This window comes from Protopterus annectens, chromosome 7.part0, assembly GCF_019279795.1.
Source record: "Protopterus annectens isolate FY-2018-M chromosome 7.part0, PAN1.0, whole genome shotgun sequence".
NCBI lineage: Eukaryota > Metazoa > Chordata > Ceratodontiformes > Protopteridae > Protopterus > Protopterus annectens.
In genome coordinates this window covers 1,549,323,629-1,549,337,352 of record NC_056739.1, presented here as the reverse complement: position 1 = coordinate 1,549,337,352, position 13,724 = coordinate 1,549,323,629, and positions in this window count along the sequence as shown.

Below are 13,724 nucleotides of genomic sequence, written 5' to 3'. Positions count from 1 at the left end.
CACAAAATATTAATTAGTTAGCACACAACAACCAGATTCATTTTCTTCTCTTGCTATACAACTCACAGCAAAACCCATCCCTAATCCTTAAACGGCATCCACCTTCCAAACCACAAACGGCATCCACCTTCCAAACCCCACAAACCAAATTACATTGTATTAAACACTCGTTGTCCATCCTTGCTCCAAACCTCTGGGAATCCCTTCTATCAGATATAAAAGACCTAGCCTCCTACTCCAAATAATGTGCTTAGTTGTTTCAAATCCCATCCCCATAATATATCTCACAAGAGACCTAAACATCAACTCATATCTGTCACCTGCAAAAACCTTTTGGTTTCCATTTCTTCTTATATGAGCAACTCCATAACTGTACACATTGTATATTCACGCATTGATTCACTAGTACATATTGCATGTAATGCATTGCCACAAAATGATCCTAACCACTATCACAATATTTTTATGTTTGTGTATATTGCATTTGTATGTTTTTGTGTCTTTGAATTTATTCCCCAGAACTGTACCTATAACTGGTTAGTTCTGATCAGTGTACTACCATGGAAAACAAATATAAATAAACATACAATAATGGATACCATTTGTAATCACTATTCACAATAGTCACATTAGCAATATAACACTTTAAATAGAATTAAAAAAAAACATGGAGCATACAGAAAAGTCATAACATACGCTGGTGTTAATACAATATTTTCATAAAGACTAAGATTTCCATTATTTAATATCACCTTAACAGTTCAAACCTTTGCAAGGAAAAGACATTATTAACTTATGTGAATGGTTTCTAACTATGTATTAACTAATTTCACTTTATGTCTTTTTATATAAGAAAATTAACACGTCTAATCCAAGGGGTTCATTTTAACCTCAATGTTTCCTCTCACTTTAGTATTGCTAATTACTACATCATGCTTATAGAGTGTATCCATTAATGCTACTACCTCTCTAATTGTGGGTAAATTCATACATTTTAACTCTTTTTAGTTGAACATTTCTTGGCAAGTAATATCAAAGAGTCTAGCAAAGTGCATTCTGCATGGGACCAGTTCTTTCTGTTATACGTTACTATCAGAAGCAGAGAGGATCATCTTTAATCTCATCCTGACAGAGGTCATTGACTAAAGCTTGGATAACTTCCTTGAACTGTACCAACCAGGAGTAATTCTTAACCGTGTGTCCTCAGTTTCCAAGACCATCTGATCATACCTCCAACATTTCCAGTTTGAATTTGAAAGTATCATATGTAAATTATCTGGGGTATAAAAAAACTTATGCAGACATTGCCAAAACAAATTATTACAGAGGAGTTGAGGCTAACTTGCATTAAAGAACAAATTTCTCCCAATTTCTAGGAAAGGTTGGTGTTCCAAGATCTCCTTCAAAGGCTCTCTGTAACTTCCCTAAAGCTGATGAGAACTGTCCATTTAAGATCTTATATATTCTGCTAAATGTCTAATCCGTGAGTTGTCTCCTCATGTTTCTACTGTTAATTCAGTAAATTATGGCCTGTTCTTAGGAGTGTAAGAGCAGAATTTATAACAAAGAAGCACCCAATTATACTTAAAATGATCTCTTCTGATGGGAGTAAATTCTGCATTTGCTGAACTCTATAATTTCACTGCATTTGACGCTGTTGTTGTTTCCCTTAGCTTCTTCAATCTATCATGTTACACAATAAGTTTTCTGTCTCTACCATTCCAGAATAAGGCAACGTTAATTGACTTAATCACATCTTTCCATTCCTACACTTTGTGGGTATCAATACTAGTTCAAGCTATTTTTATTATATATTTTTTCAGACTTGAAACTTCTGATACCGTATCAGCAGACCTTTTACATACCCTTTTATAGATTTCAAAGATCCTTCCACAACCATACACATCAATATCTTTCCACCTGGCTTCATAGTGAACATTTCTTAAATAATAAAGACTTTAAAAGTGTTAATGCCCTTGCAAAAAAAATAATATCTGGAACTCCCAATGTTACCAACTACCCAGTAGAATCAACATGTCCTGTTATATACTGTTTGGTTTATATACCCATGTAAAATTTGCAAAATTTGCTACTGTCTTGAATAAATCTTTTAGGTGGGGACACTAAAATGGCCTGAAAGTTGTACAACACCTGGTGAAATCTGAATATCTGAACTGCTTATACCTTGTACTGAAAGTCCCAAATTAGATCCCCCATAGAGTTATATAATTAGCTTAATTGCTTTTTAACTATAATGGAGCAGTAACATTGTACACTTAAGTTTTTAATGAGCCGTGCATTATAAAGACATAAAATAGACATAAAACTGCAGAAAAGCAGCATCCTCTTATCCTTTCTTTTTTCTTTTTTTTAATAGTGAACAGCTAGTGTATTAAACTAAAGACATATTAGAATCAAAGAAGGAAATGGATTAGAAGTAACTGAAAGTGTGAAGAAGGAGGAGATGGGTGGGAAAAGAAGATTCTATAAGTGAATGTAAGAAGGATGACTTGAGGGGGAAAGTGGTCAGATACACTGAGTGGATGAGAGAAGAGAAAAGAAGGGTTGAGAGAAGGAGATGAGAGGGAAGAAGTTGAAGGGTAGGAGGAGGTGTGGAAGCATGATTAAATGTAGGGTGCATATCCAGGTTTAGTGCTAGGTCAGAGCCAGAGATTTTTTTATTTTAAATGTTTGATTTTTGTGATGGTCTTCAATTTTTAGAGAGATAGAGGTACAATGTTCCATGCTTTGGTGACACAGTTTGAGAAAAGACGGTCACCAGCTGTATTGTCTGATGCAGTGGCATGGAGGGGCAGCATTTGTGTTAACGAAGGGGTCTGTTTGGTTTGTGTGGCTGGATTAGAGCTGACAGAGATGGACACTTTGTAGATTTATAGATGAGGTTATGGGATAGGAAATGAGGTAGTTTGAGCCAGTTTAGTTTTTTGAATTCTAAGCAGTGGTGGGATTTTTGGGGGTGCTTTACTGCAAACTTTGCTACTTTGTGATAGCACTGTTTGCGCTTTGAGAGCTGAAAGACTTGAACGTTTGTGAAAATAGGACTGAGTAGACAGGCATTGAGAGTAGTAGAGTAGATGCTAAGAATTTTCTGGTTTGGTTAGTGAGGAAAGGTTTGACTCTATATAAGGAACCCAAATTCTTGTGGGTTTTCTTTAATGTGGGTTGGATGTCATTGTCAAGTTTTAAGCTATTGTCAATGTAGCTGCCAAGCAGTTTAGCATGTGGGATGACTTCAATTTTAGTATTATTTGATGGAGAATATCAAAAGGATGGTTTCTGGGTTGAGAAGTATCTTGGGGTAAAGAAAATCAGTTGGCTTTTTGTGGGATTAAGAAAACGTTGTGAGACGATTACCCAGGCTTCAATGGATGTGAATGATTCTTGACTGATTTTTTGAAGGTTGTTAAGGTATTGGGCTCTACATATGATGGTGGAGTCATTGGTGTACTGAAGTATTGTGATTTAGAGGCACCTGCAAAGTTAATGAAGATGTTGAAAAGAATGGGGCCAATAATGGACTTTTAGGGACACCTGTAGAGACTGGAAGGAAAGGGGAGAAGTCTTTGTGCCATTTTATGGCCTGTGATCTGTTAGCAAGATAGCTGTTAAACCATGTAGTAGAGGTTTCATCAAATCCTAGAGCTGAGAGTTTTTGCAGGATGGGGTGGGAGGTTGTGTCAAAATCTTTGGAAAGGTCTTAAAAGAGGGCAGATACTAGCCTTCCTTCATTCCTATAGGTATTTACAATATTAGTGAAATGTAGGAGGGCTGCAGTAGTGCTATGATGAGGGTGGAAGTCATGTTGGGAAGAGGTTACTTTGGTGAAGTGTTGGGAGAGCTGGGATTGAATGCAGGTTTGCCTGCAAGGTGTTAATTCTTCCCGTCAGGTTTGTAATTTCAGTCTCCCAATCTGTAGCTCCTTGCCTGCAGAAATTACTGAGTTTATGCCCTAGTGTATTTTTAAAATTATCCCACTGCTTCTCTACCCTATTAGTATTACCCTCTTCTGAGTAATCAAACCTTCCATACTGTTAAGTTGGCCAGCATATAAACTGGATATCTATTCTCACTTTAGGAGTTATCTCTACTTTTTTCCAAAATGGTCAAGATTTGAATGTTGTGATGGGGGAGGCATGTATTGAAGCTCCTAAGCAATTTTCTCTTTGTTGATTTAAATGCTTGAGTACATCTTCTGGATTTAGAAAAATAGTGTTACCCCTGGGAAATGAATTTTAAAGACTACAGAGTACTACAGCTTACATTTCAACTTCAGCTGCTGACACAGTCTTAGCATTAGTGAAAACATCACTCTCATTTTCCTGGTCGCCATACAGTAATTACCTTCACAAAACACTGTCTTGTTGTCTATCTTCACCACTTTTCTCAGCACCAACATTACCAACCAAATCTTTTTTTTTAAGTGCAAAAGTTGCAAGCCTTATAAGTAGAGGGCATGGAGATTTCCTCCTTAATTCTAAAGGAAGAAAAGCCCTTTGAGCCATACCTCTCAGTTGTACAGATTTTTGCAGAATGCCCAGATTTTTGCTTCATATATTTGGTTTGTTTTTCAAAAAAATGTCATTTTCTGGCAAATAAGTGGCAAATCATTAAAGACTGAAGCTAGAAAATAATAACAGATATTTGAGATTCAGACTTTATGCCCTTCAGAAAATTCATGTTAATGCAAAAAGTACAGTTGTGTACACTTACCATAAATGTAGATGTTCAAGTGTATTCACTATTGCAGTCATCACACTTGGGTTATCTGCCTGCAGGTAGCCCCAGTTGGCCTGAATACCAGAGACTTAGTATTTCTGTGTTGGTTGCTGTTGCTTCAGGACTGACGTCAGGTCGTCAGGGGTATAAAAACAGGCAGCCGACGCCATTACATCAGTTTTCCTGCCCAAAATGTCAGTTGCCCCCAATAGGGAGCTAAGCTATGGTGGGAAAATCATCACCAATACAAAGTAAATACCAATACCAATACCCCTGTAAGAGGTGAGCAATATACACAGAGAGGAGAGAGATAGAGAGAAGGGGGATGGAGGGAGGGAAACCAGGACTGCAACAGTGAATACACTCGAACATTTACATTTATTGTAAGTGTACACAACTGTACTATGTTCTTCATGTTTTACTGTTGCAGTCATCACATTTGGGTTGATTCCCAAAGATGAAGAAAGGGTGGAGGCAGTCAAGAAGAGTTTGGGCTGGCTAGTATGCCCTGCAGGACTGCTTTTGCCAAACCCTCCCTGGATTTGGAAAAGATAGGCAGGTGGTAATGCTTGGTGAATGTGTGCACAGAACTCCAGGTAGCAGCTACAGAATGTCCCTGGTAGGGAGTCCCCTGAGAAATGCTGTAGAGGTAGAAGCTGGCCTAGTGGAATGTGTTCTGACCCCCCTGAGGGGTTGATTTCCCATGGTGTTTGTAGCAGAAATGGATACAGTGTGCTATCCATTTGGAAACTGTCTGTTTTGAAATGGCCTTGCCCTCTGACCCTGGTGCAAAACTGAGTAGTAACTGGTCAGATTTCCTGAAGGGCTTAGTCCTATCCAGGTAGAATCTGAGCTGTCTGTGCACGTCCAAGGAGTGCAGGATCCTTTCCCCTTTATTTTGAGGATTAGGGAAGAAGGTTGGCAAATGGATAGATTGGTTGAGAACCACACTGGATACCACTTTAGGCATAAAGGAAGGATTAGTCCGGAGGGAGACCCAGTCAGCATGAAAAATAATGAAGGGTTCCACAGCCATAAGTGCTTGTAACTCAGACACTCTTCTAGCTAAAGTGATGGCCAAAAGCAAGGCTGTTTTCCATGAGATGAATTTAACTCTGCTGACACTGCAGGCTCAAAGGGGGGGTAACATTAGCTTTTCCAGTACAAAGTTAAAGTCCCAAGCAGGGGTGGGTGCTCTCCTTGGTGGCCTTAAGTTGTTTGCCCCTCTCAGAAACTGTTTGATGAGGGGGTGAGAGAAGAGAGGTGGCTCAGTGTTGTAATAAGCAGAGATGGCAGAGGCATGGATCTTAATGGAGGAGAAGGTTAGGCCTCTGTGGAGTAGATCTGCTAAGTAATCCAGGATTAGAGGTAGGGAGGGCAGTGTTGTGTCCTCTCCTTTAGATTGAATCCAAGAGCAATATCTTTTCCATTTATCAGCATAGGATATCTTTGTACTGGGTCTTCTGGCTTCAAGAATGACATCCAACACCTGCTAGCTTAGGCTGGTCACTGGGGGAGAATTCAAGGAATAAGCCAGGCTGCAAGATTCAGGGCTTGCAGCTGCGGATGCAAGATCTGTCCCCCCTGCTGAGTGAGGAGAGTTGGGCTCTGGGGTAGGTGTCAGGGTGGCACCGGTGACAGGCTGTGCAGTAGAGGGTACCAGTGCTAACATGGCCAGTCTGAGGCAATCAGGATTGTCCTTGGTCTGTCCTTTCTTATCTTGAGTAATATTCTTGAGAGAAGGGGCAGAGGGGGAAATGCATAGATTGAGAGGTTTTCCCACTGGAAGGATAGGGCATCAACTTTCCAGGCCCTGCTGTGAAGTATCCTGGTGCAGAATTTGCTGAGCTGGTGATTGCAGGGGGAGGCAAAGAGGTCCACCTTTGGGGTCTCACATTTCTGGATTAGATGGCTGAAGGTGCTGGGCTCTAATTGCCACTCATGTGGGTCTAGGAGATTTCTGCTTAAGTCGTCTGCCAGTGAGTTTTGTTTGCCTGGCAGGAATTGAGCTTGCAGATGGACCTGCATGCCAAGGCCATGTTCCACAAGGCCATGGTAAGCCTGCAAAGTGGGTAAGAGTGGGTTCCCCCTTGCTTGTTGATGTACCACATAACTGTGGTGTTGTCTGTTTTTATTAGCAGGGGTCCTGGTGAGAGTAGGGCTCTGAAAGCTGTTAGAGCATTCTGAACGGCTAGCATCTCTTTTTGGTTGATGTGCAGATGAATTTGACTTGGGCTCCAGTGGCCCTGAATGCACTTGTCATCCAGGTGTGCCCCCCAGGCATAGTCTTATGCATCTGTGGTTAGGGTCTGGGCGGTGTGGGGTTGAGTAAAGGGAAGGCCCTTGTTGTGGTTGCATGCTGCTGCCCACCAAAGAAACTCTGTCCTTAGACAAGGTATGATAGGAATGACAGTTACCAGGTCGTACAAATGTTGGGACCAAAGACTTTTCAAGTATCATTGAAGTTTCCTCATATGCAGTCTGGCATATGGAATTAATAGGATGCAAGAGGCCATGAACCCTAGGGCCTGCAGGATTTTCCTTGTGGATAGCTGGGTTCTGGTGGCCATTTGAGTGAAGTAGTCTGTCAGATAGGCTTGTTTTTCTGGAGTAAGGAATGCCATCTGGGATGCTGTGTCCAAACTTGCTCCCAGGAATACAATATTTTGACTGGGGACTAGTTTTGATTTCTTTTCATTGATAGTGTACCCCAGGGAGGTTAGAAGGTTCTTTATAAATGTCAGGTGCTGCAACAGCATTTCCCGACTGTCTGTCTGAATCAGGTAGACATCCAAGTACGGGTAAATTTGAATTTTTCTATGTCTGCAGTAGGCAATGGCTGGTGACAGGCATTTTGTGAATACTCTGGGAGCAGTGGATAAGCCAAAGGGAAGTGCAGAGATTTGATAATGCATAGATCCTGCCCTGAAGTATAGGTATTTTCTGCATGAGTCTCTGATAGGGATGTGCAGATAGGCTTCTTTTAGGTCTAGGGTGGCTAACCAAGCATCTTTGGCCAGCATAGGAAGAAACTGATGAAGGGTGAGCATTTTGAATTTTGGCACCACCAGGAAGATGTTTAGAATGGAAAGATCTAGGACTGGGTGCCAAGTGCCCTCTTTTCTGGGTACCAGGAAAGGTCTGGAATAGAACCCTTGACATATCTGTTCTGCAGGAACAGGTTTAATTGCCCTTTTGGAGAGCAGGGATTGAACTTGGTTTTGTGCCTCTGCCCACTGGTTTGGAGGAAGGTCTGGGAACCCTTTTGGGGTTGGCAGTGAGTGGAAGTAAACTTTGTACCCCTGGTATTCAATTTTGAGGACCTATTTGGTGATGAAGGTCCAGTTTTTTGCATGGTGGGTACATTTTCCTCCTAGGGGCATGAGCAGTTGGGCAGAAGAGAGGAGTGGCATTGAGAAGTCATTGTGAATTCTTTCCGTAAGGGGGTGGCTTAGCACTCTCTGTCTTTGAAGTGGAGGCACTCCATTGCTTAGATCTCTTCATACACTGAGACTGTAGTCTGGGGGTCTGTTTCCCCTGGGTCTAGTTTGAGATGGCCTAGAGGGTGCTGGAAAGGACCAATGCTTCGAAGGGCAATGCCTACTGACTCTAGGAGGCTGTACTTGCAAGAAATCTTTGACTGTCTGCATAGATTTAGCTTTCTCTTCCATCTTTTTAAAAACCTCTTCTGATTTGGTGCCAAACAAATTGTCCTTGTTCAAGGGAACATCTAGTAATTTTGATTTGACATGGTCTGGCAAGGTCTGCTCCTTAAGCCAAGCATGTCTTCTCAGTACATAACCAGTGACTGCTGCCCTGCAAGATGCTTCTAGGGAATCAAAGCTACATTGCAAAGTATGCTTGATAACTTGGCTTGCAGAATGCATAAGCTCTTGTAATTCTTTATTTTCTGCACAGTCTGTAAAGGTAGCTAATGTTTGCTTAATAAGTTCCATAATATGTTGCTGGTACTTGAGCATGTGAAACTGGCAATTCAATGCCCTAATGGCAAGAGTAGCGGAGGTGTATACCTTTTTACCCCATCTGTCTAAAGCTCTGGAATCCCTGTCTGAAGGGGTGGGATTCTTAGCTGCAGTTGCTTTTATACCTTTAGGCCCCTGGGAGATGACCTGTGGGTCAACAGTAGGATTTTTGAAAAGAAATTTGTGAGAGTCATGAACTCTGTAGTACCTGTCTGGTTTCCTAAAAGCAGGGGGTAAATTATCAGGAGTTAGACTGAATTCCATAAAGACATCATCCACAACATCCAGAACTGGGGGTATTGCTAAAGATCCATGTTGTGGCAAATCTAAAAATTCTCTGAGTCCCTTTTTGGACTAGGGATAGTCTTGGCATTCCCAGTGGAAATGCTCTCTTAAAGTATGCAGGGTTTCACCAAAAGATAAATCCTTGGGAGGAGAAGCAGAGGGAATGGATCCCTCTGCTTCTGAATCCTCATAAGCAGATAAAGCATTGTCTTCATATTCAGAAACCTCAAAGTCATTGGACTGTTGGTCAGTTAAAGCTGCTGGGGACAAGTCTCTTTTTCTCTTAGTAGGGGAAGGCTGGCTTCCCCTAATCAGCATAATCAGGTCTTCTGCCATTTTAAGCATTTGATGTTGTGGCAAGGAAGCAGGTGCTTGAGTTTGGGTCGTTGTTTTTTTAGGCATAGCTCATACTCTTGGCCTTAGAAACTCAGTAGTTTTAGACAGAACTGAAGGCGTGAAAGAAGTCGTCAGTTTGTGTCAAATATTGGTAGTGCAAAGAACTTCCTCAAAAGCTGGTGCCTGCACAGTGGCTCTAGATCCATCCAAGATAGAGACATCCGCAGGTTCCATAGTCAAAGAAGAGTCTCGTGGCATACCGGACTCCTAATGGGTCTTGGTAGCAGCCTGCAAATCTATTGAAGCGGGCCTCAGGGGCTGCGAAAGTGTCTCACTGAGTACTGGTGAACTGGCGACTAGCTTAACGGAAGCATCGTTGGCAGTTTTGGACCTGTGCGGCTTGTCTCTGTCTTTATCCTTATTTTTTTTGGAAGATCAGTAGTCGGATGGCTTACCAAAGCCATTTCGGAATATGGAGATCAAGAGCGAACGTATTTAGTGGCAATAAGGGCCTGACGATGAATAGTTTGGGTGTTGAACAACTGACAGCGAGGTACGTCGTGGTCTGGGCCTAAACAGATGACGCAGTAAGAATGGAAATCTCGGTGTGGTATTTGCTTTCCACAGGCGAGACAATTGCTACCTTTTTCTGACATTGGTTAGAGGAAGAAAAGAGGATCCCCAGTGGGGTACTTAGCTATAGAAGACTTCAGGATGATTCAGTTTGGAAATGAAAACTCAGGTAGTGGCCAACCAGCACTCATGCGAACTGCTTCTGCTTCGGGCTCCTCGGCAAGAAAGACTGATGTAATGGCGTCGGCTACCTGTTTTTATACCCCTGACGACCTGACATCAGTCCTGGAGTGACAGCAACCGATGCAGAAATACTAAGTCTCTGATATTTGGGCAGACTGATGGCTACCTGCAGGCAGATAACTCAAGTGTGATGACTGCAACAGTGAAACATGAAGAACATCATGTTATTCTATCAACTTTACAATTTTGTAAGAGCAATATTTAAAAATTGTCCCTATTCTTGGGCCTTTGTCCCACTTTTATTTATTTTTTGTCTAGATTTCTTGCCTAAGAGGTTAACAGGTATGCTGTGGGCTCATTCTAAGAGTACATCATTCAGCCAACTTGTCTCTTATATATGAAGCACAGTCAACACCCTTCACACTTTCAGGTATGAGATGTTTTTCTTCTTGCTCAGTATTTTAAGTCCTAATATTTCAATTCCAGGGCTTTTACCAAAGCCTCCACTGCTGTAGCCCTGTGTTTCACCTCCTGGAGTTCACCCCAGAACTTTTGTATCGGATCCAAATGTAAAGACAGGCCCACCTCCACTTTGCCAAACATTACAGTATTCATGTCTCCTATATCAGGGAACTGCTGGCTGATCTTTTCTAAATCTAGCATGATGAATTGGACTTTATCCTGCTCCAAGCTTGATTGCTCTCAATCAATTTCTTTTTCTGGACTGATGAAAGCCCAGAAGAGAGACTGGATACTGGCTTTCCTGTTTTTTCTTTAACCATCTCCTGGCTGACATACAGTCTTCAGTCATGTCTGCACTGCATGTTTTGATAACTGTAACACAGAATTTACAGGTCCAAACGAAATGTTGAGGTTTTAGCTCATTAAAAAATGAGTGGGTAATTCACCAATGCCAGACATATCTAAATATTTTCACCTCTTGATTGGAAGTTACATCAATGTCAAGTTTATCTAAGACAGGGAAATGTGGATAACACCAATAAATTTAGAATTATCTGAGTTTTGATTATTCAATATACCATTTGTTGAAACTCCTACTTTTGCCCTGAGGTTGGCTGTTGTTGGAACATGTTATATTAAAAGGCTGCAGAGGTGACTGGATAAATGTGTGGGAAAAATCACCCCCATTTCACCCATGACAGCATTTCTTAACTTTTTTACTTTCAGCTATTTGATAAAATGTTTGCTTGAATCAAAAGAACTCAGAATAATTATGCTGTACCCTATAAAACACTTCTCACAGTACTCTAGCCAAGGAAAAAGCAATAAGATATCATGAAATGACACACAAATAACCTCAGGTTACTCAACAAAATATCCCTAGGTACTCTTTCAGAACAGAATGTCATCAGTTTCAGTGTCACATTGAATCCCTATCTCTGGAAACTGTTAGGGAAAGAGCAATTAAGTATTATGTTGTGTTTTTAAGGAAATGCACTGGGCTTACTGAATTATAGTTGTTATTTCTGTACTGAACAATATTTTTTTTTACATTGAGGGGGTAAACTGGGCTTACTAAATAACATATTTAATTTCCCTTCACATCATGTAAGATAAACACCATATCATGTAAGATAAACAACCATAGAGAGAAATGTTGTATATTAACAGAGATTTTAGTCCAGTATCAAGATACAAGGACTGTTCTTGGCAGAATTCTGAACAAGACATCTGAATACACAAATAAAATTGAGATATGCATTCATATTTAATCTACTGCTGGTAGCTGTAAATGGATATTAGAAGGTGTTCACGGGAAATCAAGAAGAGCTCTATCATCCGAAAGTGACGTTTTTGAGTAAAAAAAAGTTCTGTCAAATCTGAAACAAGCACAAGTACATAAAACATTAATAAATAATTGCTCTCAGGTTCTAAGTCAATATTTAAAGTTTATAAAATAAATTTCTAAAAAACAGAGTTTGAAATTATAAAAACTGGATGTCACATAAATTGCCTTAAACTGAGACAAACAGCATAACAGTGACTTCAACTACTACAGAGTAAAATCAAGACACAAAGTACAGATAATAGCGATTAAAAACTATAAATAACTTGAGGCACACCAAAACCCATTCTGTCCTTCTAAAGGAATTTGCAAGAAAAAATGCTAATTGTAATAAACAAAATACAACTGGGGGGGGGGTCAGAAAGATTTGCTGTGCTATGGTAAATATCAAAGCTGCTGTGGCACGACGCATCCAGGAGCTGCTTTGCTACATAGCAGGATCAACATAGAGCCGCTACATAGAAGGATCAACATAGAGCCGCTACATAATAGGATCAACATAGAGCCGCTACATAGTAGGATCAACATAGAGCCAATATTCCAGGAAAAGTGTGCCACAATGAAATTACAGCAGACATGTTACTAGCAGCAGTCCTACTACTTAACTGTGGTGAAGTGGATACCCTACAGGTACTCTAGGTACTCACATGACTAAGGTGACAAGAACAACTTGGCAGTGTTCCGGAGGCTATGTGAGTCCACACATAAGACAAGGTGTTCTGTAGCTGCAACACAGGCATTGTGAGTAGGCCTATGAGAAACAGCACAGTAATGTGTCTCTTCAGTTCACTGAATAAATGGGGTAAAAAGGGCAGATAGATAAAGTTGAAAAGAAAAGGGTCAAGAACAAGCAGAAGAACACACAAAGTCAACTTTAAGAAAAGGTAGATAAAGAAGAAAAGGAAGTTTATTGGGGACAGGCACCCATGTTACTTTTTTTAAGACGTTTAGATGGGGAAGGCAACAAGGGACCAATGTGGGAAGGAAAGAAGGAGTAGGGAGGGTAGCAGTGGCAAACAAATATACAATAAAAAAAGACACAAGTGTAGTAGGGGGAGAGAAAAACTGTGGGTGTACATTGCAATTGCAAGGATTCTTTCCTTTCTGCAGTGTATTGCGATCTTGGAGTTGGTATATTTAAAGAGCGGGGTGTGTGGGGGTGCAGGGGGCTTGCTCCCCCCCTGCTTGCAAGACTTTATTTATTTTCTTTTTTTTTTACTTAATGAAGTTCTGAAACTTCAAACATAAGGTTTTGACCTTATGGTGTTTGGAGTTTCAGAACTTCGATAATGTAATAGGAACCCTATATATATATATATATATATATATATATATATATATATATATATATATATATATATATATATATATATATATATATATATATTCACTTCATAACACTGAAAGCTCAAAACACTGAAACTCAAAACACTGAAACCAAAACATTGAAACTTCAAAATCTTGAAAACTCAAAACACTGAAAACACATATCATACATATACTGAGTTTAAACAACATAAATCATAGCACTTTCCACCAAGTGCAATCTTGGAGTTGATATATTAAAGTAGCAGGGCATGTCGGAGGCACAGCCCCCCACATAGAGGTGCAGGGGGGCTTGCCCCCCTGCTTACACTTGGTGGAAAGTGCTATGATTTATGTTGCTTAAACTCACTATATGTATGATATGTGTTTTCAGTGTTTTGAGTTTTCAGTGTTTTGAAGTTTCAGTGTTTTGGTCTTCTATATTATGAAGTTTTCTCATTTTCAGTGTTTTGAGTTTTCAATGTTATGAAGTGAATCCATAGATATATATATAT